Source organism: Cervus canadensis, chromosome 12, assembly GCF_019320065.1.
Source record: "Cervus canadensis isolate Bull #8, Minnesota chromosome 12, ASM1932006v1, whole genome shotgun sequence".
In the NCBI taxonomy this organism is placed as follows: Eukaryota; Metazoa; Chordata; class Mammalia; order Artiodactyla; family Cervidae; genus Cervus; species Cervus canadensis.
In genome coordinates this window covers 73,955,291-73,974,349 of record NC_057397.1, presented here as the reverse complement: position 1 = coordinate 73,974,349, position 19,059 = coordinate 73,955,291, and the positions used below count along the sequence as shown (strand labels likewise).

The 19,059-nt window shown below is 39.2% G+C and overlaps 1 protein-coding gene and 1 non-coding gene across 6 annotated transcripts in view; both read left to right on the top strand.

The window, feature by feature from the left end:
* RALYL (RALY RNA binding protein like) overlaps window positions 1-19,059 on the top strand; it is a 773,956-nt gene that overhangs the window by 184,357 nt on the left and 570,540 nt on the right. The window lies entirely within an intron of this gene.
* Window positions 15,618-15,724, top strand: LOC122451580. Its single transcript, XR_006272474.1, has one exon. It is a non-coding gene; the product is annotated as a U6 spliceosomal RNA (small nuclear RNA).

The window sequence follows — 19,059 nt, the reverse complement described above, 5'->3', positions numbered from 1 at the left end:
TTATTTTCAGTTCCAAATAAATGCTTTTTAATTATTTTAACTTTCTATATATGTCCCTCCCATGCATGTGAGTGCACAAACCTCCTCTGGCAGTGAGAGGCATTATTAAACTTTCCTAGGTAATAAACCAGTGATGCCAACTGGCATATGAGGTTGGTGCTTTTAGAACTGTTTGCTGATAAACAAACAAATGAATGAATAAGTAAGTAAACAAATGAGTGATTTCTACCCTTTGATTATTAACTAGTCTTCCTTTTAATCGTAAGCTATCTACTAGTCAGTTATAACATTAAAATGCATAGCTGTTTGGGAGTTGTGAGATATACATGTCTGATGTATTTTATACTTTACATAATATTCCACCATTGCATATTTAAGACACAAATATTTCTCTCATATATTCATCCAATGTTTTTCTCATTCTCAGCTAGACACTACTTGTTTTTCTTTTTCAGATTGTATTAATGACCTATAAATCAGTCTTCATCTGTAGGATGAAACAGATTTACAGTGTTGCAAAACTAATGTTGGCCACAAAAGTCAATACCTTGCCTACAGTCTATAAGCTATTTATACAAAAAATTGATGTTAGTAATTATAATGCAATTTATATCATGAATAAAAGGATAAAAAATTGAACAATCAAAAAGAAATTGTTGGCAGTGGAAGGTACCACTGATAGTACCTACAAAATTAAAGTAAATTTATTTTATGAAAGCAGTGAGGTTTATATGATGGAAAAAGAATAAAGCTTTAAGGGTCAGTGAGCTTGTGTGTTATACTGACATTCATCAGAGTTTTTGGTTTAAACAACAGAAAACAAATACTGGTTTTAAACATGAAAGATGGTTTTTTGGAAGGAAGTGGTTAGCTCATAGAATTAAATGGAATGCTGGAAACCACAGATTTAGCAATTATTAGGAACCTAAGGCATCTATTGGAATAGAGGCTGGGATATTCCTATGCTGATATTGGACCCCATTGATGCTATTGGCACAGACAGAACACACGGGTGGTGCACTGTGGCTGCAGTTATGATTGTTTTTTGTTTGCGTGCTAAGTTGCTTCAGTCAGGTCCGATTCTTTGCGACCCCATGGACTGTAGCCCTCCAGGTTCCTCTGTCCATGGAATTCGCCAGGCAAGAATACTGGAGTGGGTTGCATGCCCTCCTCCAGGGAATCTTCCAGACCCAAGGATGGAATCAGTGTCTCTTATATCTCCTGCATTGGCAGACAGGTTCTTTACCACTAGCGCCACCCAGGAAGTTGACTTTTAACCTGTCCCTAATTCTTCCAATTAGGTTGGATTGCATCACCAACTTGATGGACATGAATTTGAGCAAGGTCCAGAAGTTGGTGATGGACAGAGAAACCTGGAATGCTTCAGTCCATGGGGTCGCAAAGAGTCAGACATGACTGAGCAATTGAACTGAATTCTTCCAAAGGAAGACATTAGTCCCAGATAATGTCTTCCAGTGGGTGACCTGAGTCACATGTTTATACTGTGATGCCTGTAGCCAGAGAGAGCAAGTAACTGGAATTTTCTGGTTCTGCTGTGGGAGTGAAGACCCTACTTGCAACTGGAAGCTATAGAAAGTTAGAGTTTATGAATTGTATGTATGTAAAATGTGAAATCTGCATGTATCAGAATAGCCAATGAGTACTAAAATCATTAGAAAGTTGTGTTATCCAAGAAGGCACATAATTTGACTTCTCTGGAGATAATTTTTAAACCTACAGAATAAAGACTGGGAAATCTATAATGTCTCCCTTAAAGCAGCACAGGTTTTAGGTTCACTTGGCAAGATAATGCAAACACACTGGGCAAACATAACCACCAGTGAAGACATGGGCCAGCGAGGGCGAAATGATGGAGTGCTGGTGAGGAAAATGTTCACACTGCCACTAACGCGCGATACAGAGATGGGTGACTTGGAGGTTAGTTGACAAATGATGATTGCGATTCGCCGCATCCATGAACACCATAATATCAGCTAGATATTATTACTTTTAAGGCAAACTTTCACAAGAATGGTAGACAGGGTGAGGGATCTGGGGAGTAGCAGGAAATAGACTGTGACAAAACATAGCAATCTTTCAGGTTATTTACAACAGAAAGTGAGGCAAGCTACATTGTGGAGTTTAGAGAAAAACACTTTTTAGAAACTCTTTTGAAAATAAAGCCAGCTATACAGTGATTTAAGAGAAATGCACCTCATATAATATACCATTGTATGTTTCATAATTTTTCATAACTTTCAATATAGTTTACCTCTGTCAGGAAAAAATACATTTTTTTTCATATGTTTTAACAAGTCCAAAGGTTAGAATCAGCATAGAAGTACTCAAGTATTTTCAGAATATTTTGAGTTTCACAAATTTTGTTACAAGACATAACAGGCTCTTCCTTACTTCTGATAAGAAATAATACTTTTATAGAACATTTCATCCAAGGCCACGCCTGTATGTATTTTTATAAGTTTTCCCTATCCTTTTGGTCATAATTTAGCTAAGATATCTGAGCAAATAAGTAAATCTGAAAGGATTCAAATCACACAGTGGGCTAGAATGCTAAGAAAGCTGTGTCTCATTGTTTAAATTTGAAAATTGGAGGAAAAAATTATATAACCACACCATCACCAACTTTTTGTGCTTAGAAAGTCACTTTTTCTCTCTCCTTTTCAGTTTTCTCATATCATATGACAATGAGGGAGTATCCTAAATGGTTTCTAAAATCACTCTCATCTCTGAATCTGTGTGATTCCATCACCACTCCTTACTTCAGCAAGTTATAAACTAATACTGCATGCAGAAGTTGTTTTGAACTGATATTTCTTGATATATTTAACTCTCCTGTTAAGAATGTGTATGTGAAAATGGAAAGTTACATGTGCAAGAAACACAAATATCTACAGATCTATGGATATATACTCTCTCACTCTCTCAGAAAGAGAATTATAGATACAGGAAGATAGATCTCAATTTCTATTACATGAGTGTTCTAAACTTACAGTAACAATTTATTTTGTGGATATTTATATTTGTACTATAATAATTCCTGATACACAGTCTCTTCTCTGAAACCTTTAGGAGCATGTTATGGAACTTACACTCTGCAAAGTAATATAATGCTTATACTCTGCTTTGTATAACACCCCCAGAAGAATTTGGGCAGCAACCCATAATCAAACACTACAATTATTTCTACACTCAAATATTTCTATATTGAAAAAAAAAAAAATTTCTATATTGAAATGTATTTACTGTGCACAAATAAACTGCAATTCAATGTTTGCCATGTGCATGCATTACACTTAAAAAATCAAAATGGTATTTAAAAAAAGAAAAAATGCAAAGAGTACACTTAGAAAATAAAACCTTGATTAAAAAAAAACAAAACAAAACTGCAGTAGCCTCGCATCAAGTTCATACCTAACCTGCCAAATTAGTTGGGATCAAGTCAAGTTTTGCCATCAAATGGGATCCAAACGTTTATAAAACAAAACCTTTAGTTCTAAGAGATTTTTAGGTTTTATCTATATCATACTAGATTTTGAACTTGTTTGTGAGTGTTTTGTTTGCCCAGAAACTCCCTCTTTTTGAAAACAGCTTTTCTGTTTCTGTGTTTGCTTTTCTGATCCATCTAGATGTTTTGCACTGAAATTTAATGGTGTCTACAGATCACCTCCCTTGCTGGACACAGTTGTTTGGTCCACCTGGACCACATTTGACTCCAGCTATGACAATCATATTTTTCGTTGGCATCTCTAACTTACTGCAAAAAGGTCCAGTCCATCTGTCATTTTCTCGCTGGCGGCAGAGGTTTGAGAGCCATCAGAAGCTGTTCTTGGCCGGTGGGAACAGTTTGGCCGCAGAGGGTAAATGAAGGGAGCTGCTATAGAGGCGCCGGGATGAGAATTGGGGGGCGTCCTCTCAGCATTGCAGTCTGTGGTTCTGGTTCCTGAAGCGTCCCATCTGCAACCCTCACGTTCCCAGGAGTTCTGGGAGTCCCCTGGCTTTGACAAATCAGTGTATATTCATTTACCTGTAATAGTGTGAACCAGGTTTCAATTATTTTCATCTGAAAGAGCCTTAACCAAGAATGAAAAATCTTTTTGAGCCGCAAATATTTATTTTGAAATTTGAGCCTCTCCACCTGTCTTAAGAGTTCTGCCGAGAAACTCCAAAAGAAAGGTGGTGAAAGTGAAGTCGCCCAGCTGTGTCTGACTCTTTGCCACTCCATGGACTGTAGCCTGCCAGGTGTCCTCCGTCCATGGGATTCTCCAGGCAAGAATACTGGAGTGGGTTGCCATTCCCTTCTCCAGGGGATCTTCCCGACCCAGGAATCGAACCTGGGTCTCCTGATTTGAGGGCAGCTTCTTCAGCACCTTAGCCACCAGGGAAGTCGCAGAGCAACCCAGGTGCCCACTAATACCGCTTCTCTAAACGGAAAGCATGTTTACTCTAAGAATGCTGCGGCAGACCCTGAAATCTCCTTTGCTTAACACAGCAAAAGTTTGTTTCTTCTTGACAGTTCCTCTAAATCAGTTTGAAGAAAGCTCTGCCTCACATGATCACTCACGGGCCAAGCTGACAGAGGTTCCACCATCTTTTACTTGTACCTGTGGGGAAGGTGGTCTTTCGGTCATCGTGGAAAGGAGGAGAGGACTAACGGATGAAGCTTGTGCTATGACATGCTTGCGTCAGGAGTGACCACACCACTCCCATCTCTGCCATCTCTACCACGCTTGCGTCAGGAGTGACGCACTCCACTCCCATCTCTGCCATCTCTACCACGCTTGCGTCAGGAGTGACGCACTCCACTCCGTCTCCGACACGCTTGCGTCAGAAGTGACGCACTCCACTCCCATCTCCGACACGCTTGCGTCAGGAGTGACGCACACCACTCCCATCTCTGCCATCTCTACCACGCTTGCGTCAGGAGTGACGCACTCCACTCCGTCTCCGACACGCTTGCGTCAGGAGTGACGCACACCACTCCCATCTCCGACACGCTTGCGTCAGGAGTGACGCACTCCACTTCCGTGCACAGCCTGTTGTCCAGAAAGAGTCGGTGGCTGCACTGCTGGCAAGGAGAGCTCTTCGGCTGTGAAGTGGAGAGCAGAACACGTGGGTTAGTGAGCAGCGCCCACACTGTCCTCTTGGAATCCAGTAAAGTCTAGACTGGAGAACCGGTATCAAGCTGAACAATTGCGATGGGCAGACTTTTATTTATTTTTTCTTTCTTAGAAAATAAGTAATCAGTGCAGGTCAAAGGAAACGAGATTGCAAACAGCCTGTCTTGGGGACCATGTGCCTGTTTTCTGTCAGTAAAGACTTGTGATGAGAGTTCTGGATTCTCCATGTTGTTTCTCGTCTCTAAATGTGTGAAGACACCTTTCTGTCCTATTCAGTCATTTCCTACAGGTCTTCTGATCAAGAGCTAATGGTAGATGACGGGGACTGGGAAGGGTCAGTGGGAGGGTAGGTTGTCCAAACATTTCCAGGAAAACTTCATTTTCTTTTAATCACTAGTTTTACATTCAGTCAAGCATGTTATTTTAGATTTCCTTAAGTCAGACTATATTTATTTTGGACCTCCTAACACTGCTGGGTTTCATATTGTAAAAGAACAAAGAAAACAAATGATACTAGTGAATAGAAAATATTAATCTCTCACATAATGCTTTAGCTTAAGTAGTTATAGGAAAGTGCTCTCCTCTTAAGATACATTAGCTTATAGCAAACCATTAAAAAATTCTAATGAATCCTTTTCTTCCCAAAGAAAGCTATTTAAGCATTCAATCAATTAATGTAATAGATTAAAATAGAACATCATTTAGGTGGCACAGTTTCAAAACAGAAGGATTAGAAACATTCAGATACTGAACATTCAACACAAGCTACGATTTCAGCAGGGAGCCTTGTTTGGCCTTTCTTCATTCTAATTCCATCAATTTCAAATTTCATTAACAGCAATGGGACACCATTCCAACAGTGATGCTTTACAAAACCCAGCAAGTTTCGAATAATATTGGTCTTTGCCATCATTTTGTTTCTAAGTATATGTGTTTATATTCTTTTGCTAGGAGGAATAACTCATTTCTCCCAATCGGTATTGAAGAATTAAGTTTAAAAGACAATGAGTATTCAATTTCACTATGTATAGCTGAAATGCTACTTAATCTGTTTTCATTTGGTTATGTCCAACTCTTTGTGATCCCATGGACCAGGGATCCCAGCCCACCAGGCTCCCCAGTCCATGGAATTCCAGGCAAGAATACTGGAGTGAGTAGCCATTCCCTTCTCCAGAGGATCTTCCCAACCCAGGAACTGAACCTGGGTCCCCTGCATTACAGGCAGATTGTCTCCAACTGAGCCACCAGGACAGCATAACTTGGTTATATGTGAAAATTTGGGTAAATAAGACCAAATGAGTTACATAACATTCTGAATCTACTGCTGAAATAGAGTGTCAAGAATAAGAAGTTATTATTTTCATATAAATGAAAGGTATTTTCAGAGTAGTTAGAACAATAATAATATAGAAAGGTATACCTCCAGCAATACACACCCTTACATGCATAAAATGGTGTTTTGTGTTTTAGTGTATATCGACCATGAATTGTGTAAATGGGAAAACATATGATTTGTTCAGTAAAAGTGGTGTTTTACAGTGATACGGGACAAAGAAGTGCGAACAAAGGAAACCAATGAAAGTTCTGAGCTTCGAAACAGTAGGTGTGCTGCAGGGGATTATCAATGTAGAATCTTGAATACTGCTAGATATGGGTGGTTAGCTCTATGGATTAGAACTTGAATAATCACATAAACTACCAGTGGGCAAGTGATCAGAAATATTTTGACACTGTGAAGGAGCAAACTTGCAGAAAGGCTGCCAGGCTTTTATTTACTTCGTGGGAATTAGGAGGTGAGGCTGGCTTTGTGGCCAGTAGGTTATCAGATTTATCAGAGGTTATCAAACAAAGCTTTAGATTATTAGAGGTTACTTAAATGCCTTGTTTCAGAGAAAAGAGAGGAAATGAGTCTTTCACTAATGAGATGATTATTGTTATTTCTAGGTAACATATCCTCAAAGAATGCTAGTACTGAAAGTGTAAATTATTAGGCAAACACACCCTGGTCTGTGATGTTGAGAAGGATTGTTGTGATATTCCCTTTCTTCATAATCCATCTCTTGTACGCCTCCTCGCAGAAGCCCACTGATTTCGCATTATATTTAGTTTCCTAAAAGTCTCCCAGAGTCTGTTTCTACTGTCTTGTTCCTCTGTTAAATCTTTGCAATTTCTCTTTATTCAGTTTACTATGTGCCAGGAGCTGGACTAACCACATTAATGTATTTAATATCACCTAGTTAAACAAATTTGTGACCACAGGGATTGACACCACTTTCTTCTTCACCATGAAACATATCTGCAGACAATATCCTAGGAGCAACATGTTTAGAGATTTTTAGTGGAAATGTTTAGTGACATTTAGCGGCATTTAGTACCTCTGACTCTTTCTTTGCAACAAATGAACAAACAAATCAAAAAACAAAATTCCAGACAAAATTCTTCATAACTTATAATTTCCTTCTTATGTTTCTATATTACATTTTTTGTAATCGTGACAGAAACTGTAGAGAAAATAGAGCAATGTAAGACCTCTGGAGCTTAAATTCAGGAAAAATGGAAAGTAAATTTATAGTAATCATTCAAATCTGGAGAAAAAAGTGCAACCCACTCCAGTATTCCTGACTGGAAAATTCCATGGACCAAGGAGCCTGGCCGGCTACAGTCTATGGGGTTACAAAGAATTGGGTACAACTGAGCACACACAGACAGTCATTCACATGTTTATGGAGGAAACTTTGGACATCTTATTTAAGTGAACTTACTAGACACTAAAATTCAAAGTCCTTAGGAGGCTACCTTCTGAAATACAGACTCATAAAATAAAAAAATAATAATAATAATTACTATTATTATTAGGCTTTTTGGGATGATGGCCTCTCCGTGAGAACATGCCTCTTGCAAAGGATGTCCTTCATCCTTCTCCAAAAGGGCAGAGGAAACTCAAGAAGAAGCACCTAATACAGAGCCCCGATTCCTGCTCCAGGAATATGAAATGCCCGGGATGCTATAAAATCACCACTATCTTTAGCCATGCAGGGTCATTTTGTGTTGGCTGCTTTACTCCTCTGCTAGCCTACAAGAGGAAAAGCAAAACTTACAGAAGAATGTTTATTCAGGTAGAAGCAGCATGAAAAGCATCCTGAATCAAGATGAATGGGAAACCATCCCATTAAACACATTTTGGATACCATAATATCATTAGAGATGAGAAAAGCTTTAGATCAGTGAGCAATTTGGAAAACCGTTCATAAAAGTAAATGAACTCTTTGAAGATGCCCGCCTTCATGGGCAGTGTTTTTGAAAAACAAGTAAAGTTGGTAAATTTTAATTTTGATGAATTCAGGAAACACAGTGAGAATTCAGTAAGATAGGATTCAGGAAAATAAGAATGACCCTGCATGCAGCCAGCTTACAAGACACTGTTTAACAGCTTGGATTAGTGATAGCATAGTCTGGCCAGAGAAGTAAGTCTTCTACGTGAATTTTAAAAACATAAAAACCAAAATGATAAAAAATAGTATTTAAAGTGCTTGGCAGCAACTAAAGTAATTTCTGTATACACACTGCTAGAGATTTCAAGATACAATAAAAGAGGCCGAACAGTGGAGACGTACCTCTTAATTACTAATGGAGGAAGTCCCATACTCCTTCACAAACTGAAGACATCAAATAAAAGTCCCTGGGCCCATTTTTGTGTGAACATCCCTGACTGTTATCTACTGCCTGGGGAGAAGAAAGACCAGGCACTGGCCTTCCGAGAAGCCTGGCGGAGGAGCAGAGGACCTGGGACGACTCTCACTCAGCCATAAGCACCCTCCTGGTGTGTCCTGAGTCTGGATGTGTCATTGAGAAACAGGACCAGGCCTGCCCTGGTTGTTCAGTGGAAAAGAATCCGCCTGCCAGTGCAGGAGACACGGGTTCCATCCGTGATCCGGGAATCGCATGCCGTGGAGCAACTAAGCCAGTGGCCGCGACTGCGGAGCCTGCGCTCTGGGGCCGGGAGGCACCATCCTGAGCCCACGTGCGCGACTACTGAAGCGCGTGCGCCCTGCAGACCGCCCGCTGCGAGAGGGGACACCGCAAGGGGAATCCCGCGCACCGCAGCTAGAGAAAGCTCCGGCAGCGACGAAGAGCCAGCACAGCCAAAAATAAATACATGATGAAAAAGAAATAAAATAAATATATACAAATAAAATAAAAATTATATATATGCCAGAAAAGTATCAAAAATAAATAGTATTAAAAGTAAGAATTATATATATATATATGTAATAAACAAGAATAGTATCAAATCTATTCTGCAAGTGGCAGCAGCAACCAGACTGTGTAAGGTAGCAGTGTGAAAGCAAAGGAGCCAGGCGCAGCTGAAAAATAGTCTTTGTGAAGTCATCTTGGATGTTTTTCTAAACCACCAGGTTTCCTTTGGTTTCAAGCCTAAAGCGCCCTCATGCCCATCGACTCTATGAACCAGCCGTCATCTATCCATTAAGGTTCTTTTCGGCTCGAGATATACAGGGTCATTTTCTATTTTTTGTCACCCGGAATCTTGACCGCCACCCGTGTATCATACCCAAATGCCACAGTGGGTACAAACTGTTCCAGTTTCCACTGTGAGCCAGATCTCGCCATATGACTCTTTACTATTGTGAGCTTCTTAAAGTTTAGAATTATAGCTTACCATAAATTTACTGCGTGCAGTCTGGGAGAGAGCACACAGTGATATTTAAGAAAAAAATACCTCTTGAATGAAGGATTTAAGTAGGCATTTTATGCATAATTCAGTAAAAGTTTGAGCCTCACAGATTCAAAGACCTAAAGCTATTTTACAGAACACAGTAAAGCTGGTAACAGGAAGCGATAGAATTACTTGATCAGCTTCTTCAGAAAATTTAGCATAGGCAGGGGTATTAATAGCGCAATGGTGGTAGGCAAGATATGCCACATGCTTTAAGAAAGACTTCCATTTCTAATAGTTTTTAATCAGTTTGTTAATAAAATATTCTAACACCTACTAATGAACATCCAAGTTAATTTGCTGAAGTAGATATAAATAATGTATAAAGATAATGTCATTCAACACAGGACTGAAAATACATAGGAGTGAAATATGAAGTCTTTGGCCGAAACATATCCACTACTCTGTATGGTTAACGTGCCAAAATCTGGGTTGATTAAGTAATGTGACAGCCATCTTCAAAAAAGAGTAGTGATTTTCATGTTCTCCTCTTGCAACCTGGTGGAATTAAACAAGCAGAATAGAAGGAGGAAGGTAACAGTTTCAGAAAGGCAAAGCTTCTAGAATTCTTTGAGGAGAAAACTAAATATGTTTACAGGGAAAACGTACCATGCCTAATGTATTTGCAGCTTTAAGAAGCCCTTTGTAAAGGCTACACACTAAAGACCATTTAAGTCACTGTAGGATGGCTTATTTTGTCATGGATACAGAATCGATTTACAGGCAGGAAACAAGGGATAACAACAGGTGTTTCTTTGCATGGAAAAACTCTGAACTAAAGCTCGGTACTGGGAATAGTTGCATTTTACATTTTTACCAAAGACCTGACAAGAGTGTGTTTGTAATTAGCAGGTAATACTGAGGGTTTCCAGGTATTCCAGAAATATTTGTGAAGAAAATAAAATTTGTGTGTGAGTTTTATTGTCAACAAATGTAAGATAATGCTTTGGAAGCGGCCGATATGCATACGGCTAGGTTACTGCTTAGCTCCGCACATAGGAGGCAATTCCTAGCACATAGGGAGGCCTGTGACAGAGACAGAGACAGAAGCCCAGATGACAGGGAGGCTACACATATGAAGCATGACCTCTCTTGTTAACTGGGCTTCCCTGGTAGCACAGTCAAAACTCCAAATCCTTGAAACCAGTGTTGACTGATCTTATGCTTAGAACAGAACTCCCCAGAGTTTCAAGATACAGTTGGCTTTTGAGAAACATGGGTTTGAACTGTGCATGTCCACTTAAACATGGATCTTTTTCACTGAATACATAACAGTACTACAGATTACTATTGATTGAATCTACAGATATAAAACTGCAGGCATTGAGGGCTGAGTATAAACTATACTTAGATTTTCAACTGAAGGTAGGGTGATGGTGCCCCAACCCCCGCATAGTTCAAAGGTCTGCTGTAAATTATGATTACCAGTATTACTAAGTTGTCAGTGTACACCCTATTGAAGAAGAAATAATAAAATATGAGAATTGTGAGTGAAGATTTCCCCATGCCTTATTTAAAGAATTTAGCAAAGCAGTAAGATTATTGGCTGAATGATTCTTCCCACGTGGTGCTTTTGAAGTAATGTTTAATAGAGTGGTCTCTTTCTAGAACATGTTACTTTGAGAATTTCCTGCTTGGAAAGATGAACTATGTGTTGCTCTTAATTATCCTTAAACAACTATAGTTAAATGTGGATTTTCACATAACAGTTTTACCTTTGAGGGAATTATGATATTTCATATCTTCATAGATATTTAAGAAGATATGTACATATTTAAAATTCAACTGCATAGAAACCAGCATCCTTCTAAGAAAAAAGAGATGAGTCTGGAGAATTGACCTTCATAAAAATCTCAATATAGTTGTGGCTGAGTTATTTATTTATAAAATGGGGGAAATGCTTTACTCATAAATGATAGCTTTTTGGAATATAGAGCAGAATCTAGAATGATGATTATCACATGGTTCCCCCAAGATTTCACCAACATGCCACGATGAGATGGTAACTTCTGTCCTTGAGACATTTCATTTGGCTCTTTGCTCTGCTCTCCAGAAGAAAGTAAAACTCCTTACCCTGCTTTGGGTTTGCTGTAATATGGCATATGATAATGTGGCCTTGCAGTTTATGGCTTCAGGTAAACACAGAATTTTCCTAATTTTTGAGTGCTCACTAGATCAGGCGTTCTAGCTCTAGATTTCTGTTGTTGGCCCTTACACGTTGAACTGCTGGTCGTCTGTGAACCTGGGTTTCAAATTCAGTTTTGCCCTTGGAAGCTGCCTGTTCTCTCGGGACCTGTTCTGCTGTTGTTGCTGCCTGCTTTCTCAGACTCTGTGGGTATGTCCCAAAGCACTTTCTCATTTAGATCAGGCTTCAGTCTGGAATAGGGAAATTTACATTTGAACAGTGCATTCAAAAAACAACAAAATTCTAATTGCCTCCATGGAAAATCTCACTCTGGGAGGCACTGGGAAGATACTTAACAATTTTTGTAAGCCTCTGATGGATTAGTTAATGATGATTTAATTGTAGTAATTATCAATAATAACAGTGGTGAGAGAGATGACCAAATTAGGACCAGATTAAAGTGTTTTTCTTTGGTTTAAAAACAGTGCTTTATGTCACTTTGATTGATTGTGCAACTTTCACTCACATACGGCGAGGTCAAGAGTTGTTAGTACATACATGCAAGTACTTGTCAATAGAAGAGGAATACTTCTTAGAATTCATATTACTCTGACAGTGTATTTATTTATACTACTGATGTCAGCTTTAGTAATAAAGACACCTTGCAATAAACGTAATGACAATTTAAACAATTTCACAGGTGCCAGCTGTGCATTGCATTGAAAGCTTTTCGTCTGAACTGTACTGTCCTCCAATCTCAGGGAAAATATTGCTTATTTTGCTTTAGTACTGATTGATTAATGCTTGAAGGTTTATGTTGAGAGTTTCCATGAATGACCAGATTTCACAGGATATTTAGCGAATTGTGTTTTATCCATCTATCCTAATAAATTTTAACGCTGGTAGCCTATATATCTCTTGAAAGATTAGATAATTTAGGAGTAGAAAGAATATGCACTTTGGTTAGGGTTCTGTCTTGGCTCCCATTTGATGCTCTGCAGGTAACTTAATTCCCCTAAAGCCTTGGTCTATTTATTTGTGAAATGGGATGAATAATGTCTATTTCACAGACTTCTTCAATCTTCACACCCAATCCCTTATTGATCCCTGTAATTTCTTCCTGTACAAGAATATTTAAGAAGCGTAATATTTCTGAGCTATATAAACCAATGTATTTTCTTCCTTGGTAATCTCTAGTCCCTGGTTGCCCGTAGTTCTATATAAACTACTGCCCCGTGTTGGACCTTCACTGGAGAATTATTTTCATGTTACGGAGAAGATAATCTTTCCACCTGAGTTCACTAGACCATGAGGCTTCCTGCCTCTGTGAATGAGGACTGGATAATGGAAGACAAATTTAGATTACATGGTATGAAAAAGAGGCCAGCTTGTTCCTTTTACTCATTCAGAGTGTAGGTCAAAAAAAAGCAAGCAGCCAGTACATGTACAAGTAGAAGAGGCTTGGTCCTCAGGACCTCAGCCCCCCGCCCTCACTGTGCTCAAACTGCACCAAGTTTGTGTGTGTTATTTGCTCAGTCCTGTCCGACTCTTTGCGACCGCACGGACTGTAGCCTGCCAGGCTGCTCTGACCCTGGGATTCTCCAGGCAAGAATACTGGGGTGGGTTGCCATGCCCTTCTCCAGGGGATCTTCTCGACCCAGGGATCGAACCCAGGTCTCCTACATTGCAGGCAGACTCCTTATGGTCTGAGCCACAGGGAAGCCAAGTTTACCTGTGACCTAATTAATAAGTTAATCGGCCTGTTTTTATCCTTCATTTTGCGGCTTCCCTGGTGGCTCAGATGGTAAAGAATCTGCCTGCAATGGTTGATCCCTGGGTCAGGAAGATCCCCTGGAGGAGGGCATGGCAACCCACTCCAGTATTCTTGCCTGGAGAATCCCATGGACAGAGGAGGCTAGCAGGCTACAGTCCATGGGGTTGCAAAGAGTCAGACATGACTGAGCGACTAAGCACACATCCCTCATTATAATTGTCTTGATGCATCTAACATGGCCTGCTATCTTCTTGATAGAGTTTTCTTCACTAGTTTTTGTGATGCTATTTTTCTTTTATTTTCTTTCTATATACCTGATCATTATTTATGTAGCTTTTCTCTTGCTCTTTTCTCCTCTAAGTATTAATGACTTTTTATGTAAGAAGAAAACTAAAAGCATCTTTTGAGACATTTATGGTTTGTTGATTACATAAGTTTCACTTATGATTAGAAATGTAATTTCTGTCTAATGTGGTTTTGAATGCCTCTAAATTATAAATAAATTATACAATCAAATTAATATCATCAAAATTTTATTTTTTTGCATTAGAGATGTTTTCACGCTTCTTTTTTGTCTCTCTATTGATTGGGCATATCATTTATGAGAATGTCAAAAAGTGGGCATCTGCTGGTTAAAATACATTTGGGATGGGAATGAAATATATGTTCTTTCTCAACATTTAATCAGCTCTGTGATAAAAAATTACTGCAGTAAAGGTTTTTTTTTTTTAATTGCAACATGACTAACGTATATCTTTTGAAATAGTTTTTCTTAAGGTTGGGTTTAATTTTTCCCTTGGTTTAACATGGTTAATTAAGTCTACAAAAATCTGTACATAATACATATTGAAGCATAAAGAAAATCAATCAGCTAACCAGATTATTCTACAATACCTTAGATTATCAAACATTTGCAAGTTAAATTCAATATTACTGTAAAAATTTAAAGAATTAACTGAATTAGCATACTTTATCTGTTCTGTTAGTGAAGAACCAAAATTTTAAAGTTTTCAGGCTATTTTATATGCTTATTTGGGTAATTTTAATTATTCATTTTTATTTAAAAAATAAATGATGTTAAACATACAGTGTTTGATGAATATAAAAATATATGCTATTGAATTATACATCATCTCCCCTCTAGCTGCCAACTTGAAATGCCAAGTGTTTCACTGATCTTCATGCTTCATGTGATGTAGAAGCATCTATGTTCCCTGTGCTGCCATATGGAAAATAGCAATACGCCTCAACCATCTAAGCTTCATAAAGCCAAAAGGTGTTGCTTCATTTGTGAACTTCTTTTGTGATAAGTACTGATTAACTCTCCTCTCCTATTTTTCCCCGTGACTTTACTTGATGTTAGGCAGGCAGCACCCCATGGAGGGTGTTTATTGGGTTTCTCCATGGCAGGAGATCGCGAGCTCAGTGAGGGTGGCAGCTGGTCTTTCTGACTTGACATGATATTCTCAGCACTTAACATAATGCATGGTTAGCGTGAGTGAATGCATTTATTTTCATACTTCTGTTTCTGTGCTTTTGAATATAGTTATTAATTAAAAAGGAGCCACCCCTAGGTCTTCATCACTGCTCGGTGCCTGAGGGTGTCAGAAAATATTAAAACATGCTGCCTCCTGACAGAGGCTTTCAGCATAACCGAAGGTACAGATTAATGAATATGGATTAGTATAAGACATTATATAATTAAGATACTGCTTGAATTTCACAACGTATAAATCACATAGGTATTCGTCAATAAGGGCCTTCTAAAGAGAACCAGAGTCACGGAAGTGATAGCAGAGGAGCAGGCGTAGAGAAGAACTATGTGCAAGAAAGAGGGGAACTTTGGTGCTCGCTTCGGCAGCACATATACTAAAATTGGAACGATACAGAGAAGATTAGCATGGCCCCTGTGCAAGGATGACACGCAAGTTTGTGAAGCGTTTCATATTTAAAAAAAAAAAGAAAAAGAAAAAAAAAAAAAAGAGGGGAACTTTGGTTTCTCCATGACGGAGTAAGACATTGAAGGCTTGAGGAAGGAAAAATCACAGAGCATTGGAAGGGCAAGAGGACCCAGGACTCATTAAAAGAGGAGAGTGTCTGGAAGTTAGATAGCATTTCTGTGTTCACAAAAAAAGAATTCTGAAAGGCAAGTGAAGTACTCTTTACCTTAGAGAGAGAGAGAGAGAAAAAAAAAAAATATATATATATATATAGGGATCTAATGAATGTCTGTGAAGAAAAGAATCACCTTCTATTGCAGGAGCTAAGGTAAGTTGTAAATCAGATAAACTCAAGTACAGTGTGAAATTGAATGAGGGAAGATCTGGAATTTAGGTGGACACAGCAGGAATTAATGAAAGAGAAAGGGGGGGTGATTGATTTCACACAGACAAATAGAAAAGAGGTGAGCAAACTAAAACCGTGCTAATTTGGGTAAAGACATAAGTTGGGGTTCTGTAGCTAGAGACTAGAAAATTGAGAGATAAGGGTTAGTTTTTAACACGAAATTTTGAGATGGTAGCCGGAAGTTACATGGTAATATCCCCCAAAATAAGGAAACTACTTAAACCCTATCATACAAAATAACGTCCCAGGCCCACCTACTGGCGTATATGTTCACACAGTTTCATTCTCTTTAATTTTGCCTTTCTCCTACAACATTTCCACCTTATAAATTTTACTTAGTTTTCAGTAACTCTCATTTTTAAAATGTATTCTTATAAATGAGTGTTTAAGCAGGCTAGCATAGATATCAAGAAGAGTGAAACGTTATACAATGATTTTAAATACAAAATGACTTATTTGAGAGAGATATAAAGTTTCTCTTTCTTTAAAATGGAGATGATAATTCTTGCCCTACCTAGCTCATGGGGTTGTTGCAAGGATCAGAAGAGATGATGGGCATGAAAGCACTTTGAAAACTAAAATCCTTTACAAATGCAAGCTATCATCATTACGATTATACAGTGCCCTCTACGTGAACCTGAAACAATTTTCAATTTTCATCTATCATGTCACTCTTCTAATTCCTGTAGAGCGTGTCCCACAGATTTTTATCATAGGACTCTATTTTAATCAACGACAAATGCATTTTCATGAAAGCATAATATTGTTTCTATAATAGATATTCTTTGAATTCTGGATGAAGACTAATACACATTTCAAGGACCATTGTACTTCTGAGAGTTTTTCCCCATCTCTTTCATTTTATAGCTTCCTATTCCCCTATTACATGGATGCAAAGAAATGATTTCAGCAGGTAAAGTATCATATGAAAATGTAACTGTCCATCCCCTCCTCCTTTCTCCTCACCTAACCTTTTGCCTCCCTGTGGGTCTGGGTTGTAGGACAAGCACCAGCCGTGGGGCCTACCCGCTGGTTCCAGTCTGTCCTAGAAATCGAACCAGACAGCGAAGATGTTGTAAAAGCGCAGCAGGTGTTGTAAAAGTCAGACCCAACACTTAGAGCAGGTTGGAATTGGCGCTTGGTTCCAACCAAACCCAAAAGCTCTGTGTCAGAGAAAGTTCTAAGTTTTCTTAAGTCTCTCTTTAACTCACCTGCTGTGTGCGCGTGCTAAGTCACTTCAGTCGTGTCCGACTCTTTGCTACCCTACGGACCATGACCCACAAGGCTCCTCTGTCCATGGGATTCTCCAGGCGAGAATACTGGAGTGGGTTGCCATGCCCGCCTCCAAGGGATCTTCCTGACCCAGGGATTGAACCCAGGCCTCTTTTATCTCCTGCATTGACTTACCACTAGCACCACCTACTGCTCCGGTGCTTACGTTTGTTTGGGACGTTGACATAACAATGACAAGCGTGGCACGATTACTTGGGTGAGCACAAGTTTTATGAGTCCCATCTCCTTCTACGCCCCTCCCCACCAAAACCTGGAAAGTAAAACAGTTCATTCAAATTCTCTAGATATACAGTATATATTAGAGCATTTTACAAGCATATGAGTAGTTGCCAGTTTTTGAAAAAAAAATTAGCAAATCTGATTGTTATAATACTGGACTACTTTTACTTTCCAAATCTCTTAAAGAAGAAAAGCATTGCTGGTTGGAATAGCAAATGCAAGAAGTTAAATTTAATCAACTTCTAAGAGGTATATAAATGTATTTTTAGATAAGCCAAATTTTAGATATGTACTGTTATTTTTTAAGAAGTCCTTAAAGACCATCTAATCATATGAGAGAAAAGTTATAATAAAAATGAACCCTGGGTATTATTCTTCCTTCGTCTAAAGATCAGTTTAGAATGAAAAGGGCAGGGACTCTGATGCCCCATCCATTTACCCTCCATCCTCAGTTCTGAAGGAGTTCTTCCCAGGTGCTGGAAGGAATAGGTCCATTATTCCTAGGCATTGTTCTGGCCCACTTGTGTCTTTATTCTTTGAACACTTTACTCCTGTGACCATCACTGCATGGCTTGTATCTTTGTTCCTTGGCACCTCTTCCCTAAAATCTCCTCAGGCCCTTTCTCGAGGCTGACTGTCTGTATCAGAGCCTGATAAACAAGCCCTAAGTTTGTGAAGCCCCGGGTCCTCTGCACTGTAGCTCTCCTAGCCGCGCCCAGGAAAGGTGCCTGAAATGTCAGGACCAGCCTTGGGTGTTAGATCATTCTCAGACATCCCCCACACCGCACCCAGTAAGCTGATCAGTGGCTGGCCCTGACCTTGACCATTCTCCCTTCTGATCTAAGTTTGTTAGTCGATCTCACCATGCTTCTAAGTGACCACAGAGAGGAACTGATTCGAGGAGGAGATGCCATCTTCTACCCCCTATATTGTTCTGCTGCCTCACAAGATGCCCTCATTATATTCCACCCTGATAACTCTCTCCCTCTCTCTCCTTTTTCCTGGCACTTACTCAAAGAAATGCAAACATCCACTTAGGGCAGAGGGCATCGGTCAGAGTTGGATCTCTTCTGATACTTGGATTAGGTCCCCAAGTCACTGCAGATTTATAGAGGAAGAGAAACCCGGCACTTGAGAATTTGCTATGACTGCCACAAGCTCCAAACCTGTAATTACTGTTGCCACTCTGAGACCTTCAAGTGAAGCCTCCATCATTAGCTTTTGCCCTTAGTCATCCTGACTTTCCTGCCATATTTTCCTCTGTTTGCCTTTGTTAGAACTTACAGTAGAAATACAAATGTTAAGAATCCAGCTGAATGTTTTTAGGCGAGTACAGAGAATGAGTTTTTAAAAATTTGTTGGTTGTACATCACGTATTAAAAAGCAGAGGGGAAATGTAATCAGTGGTAATCAAAGTAATTGTTCATTG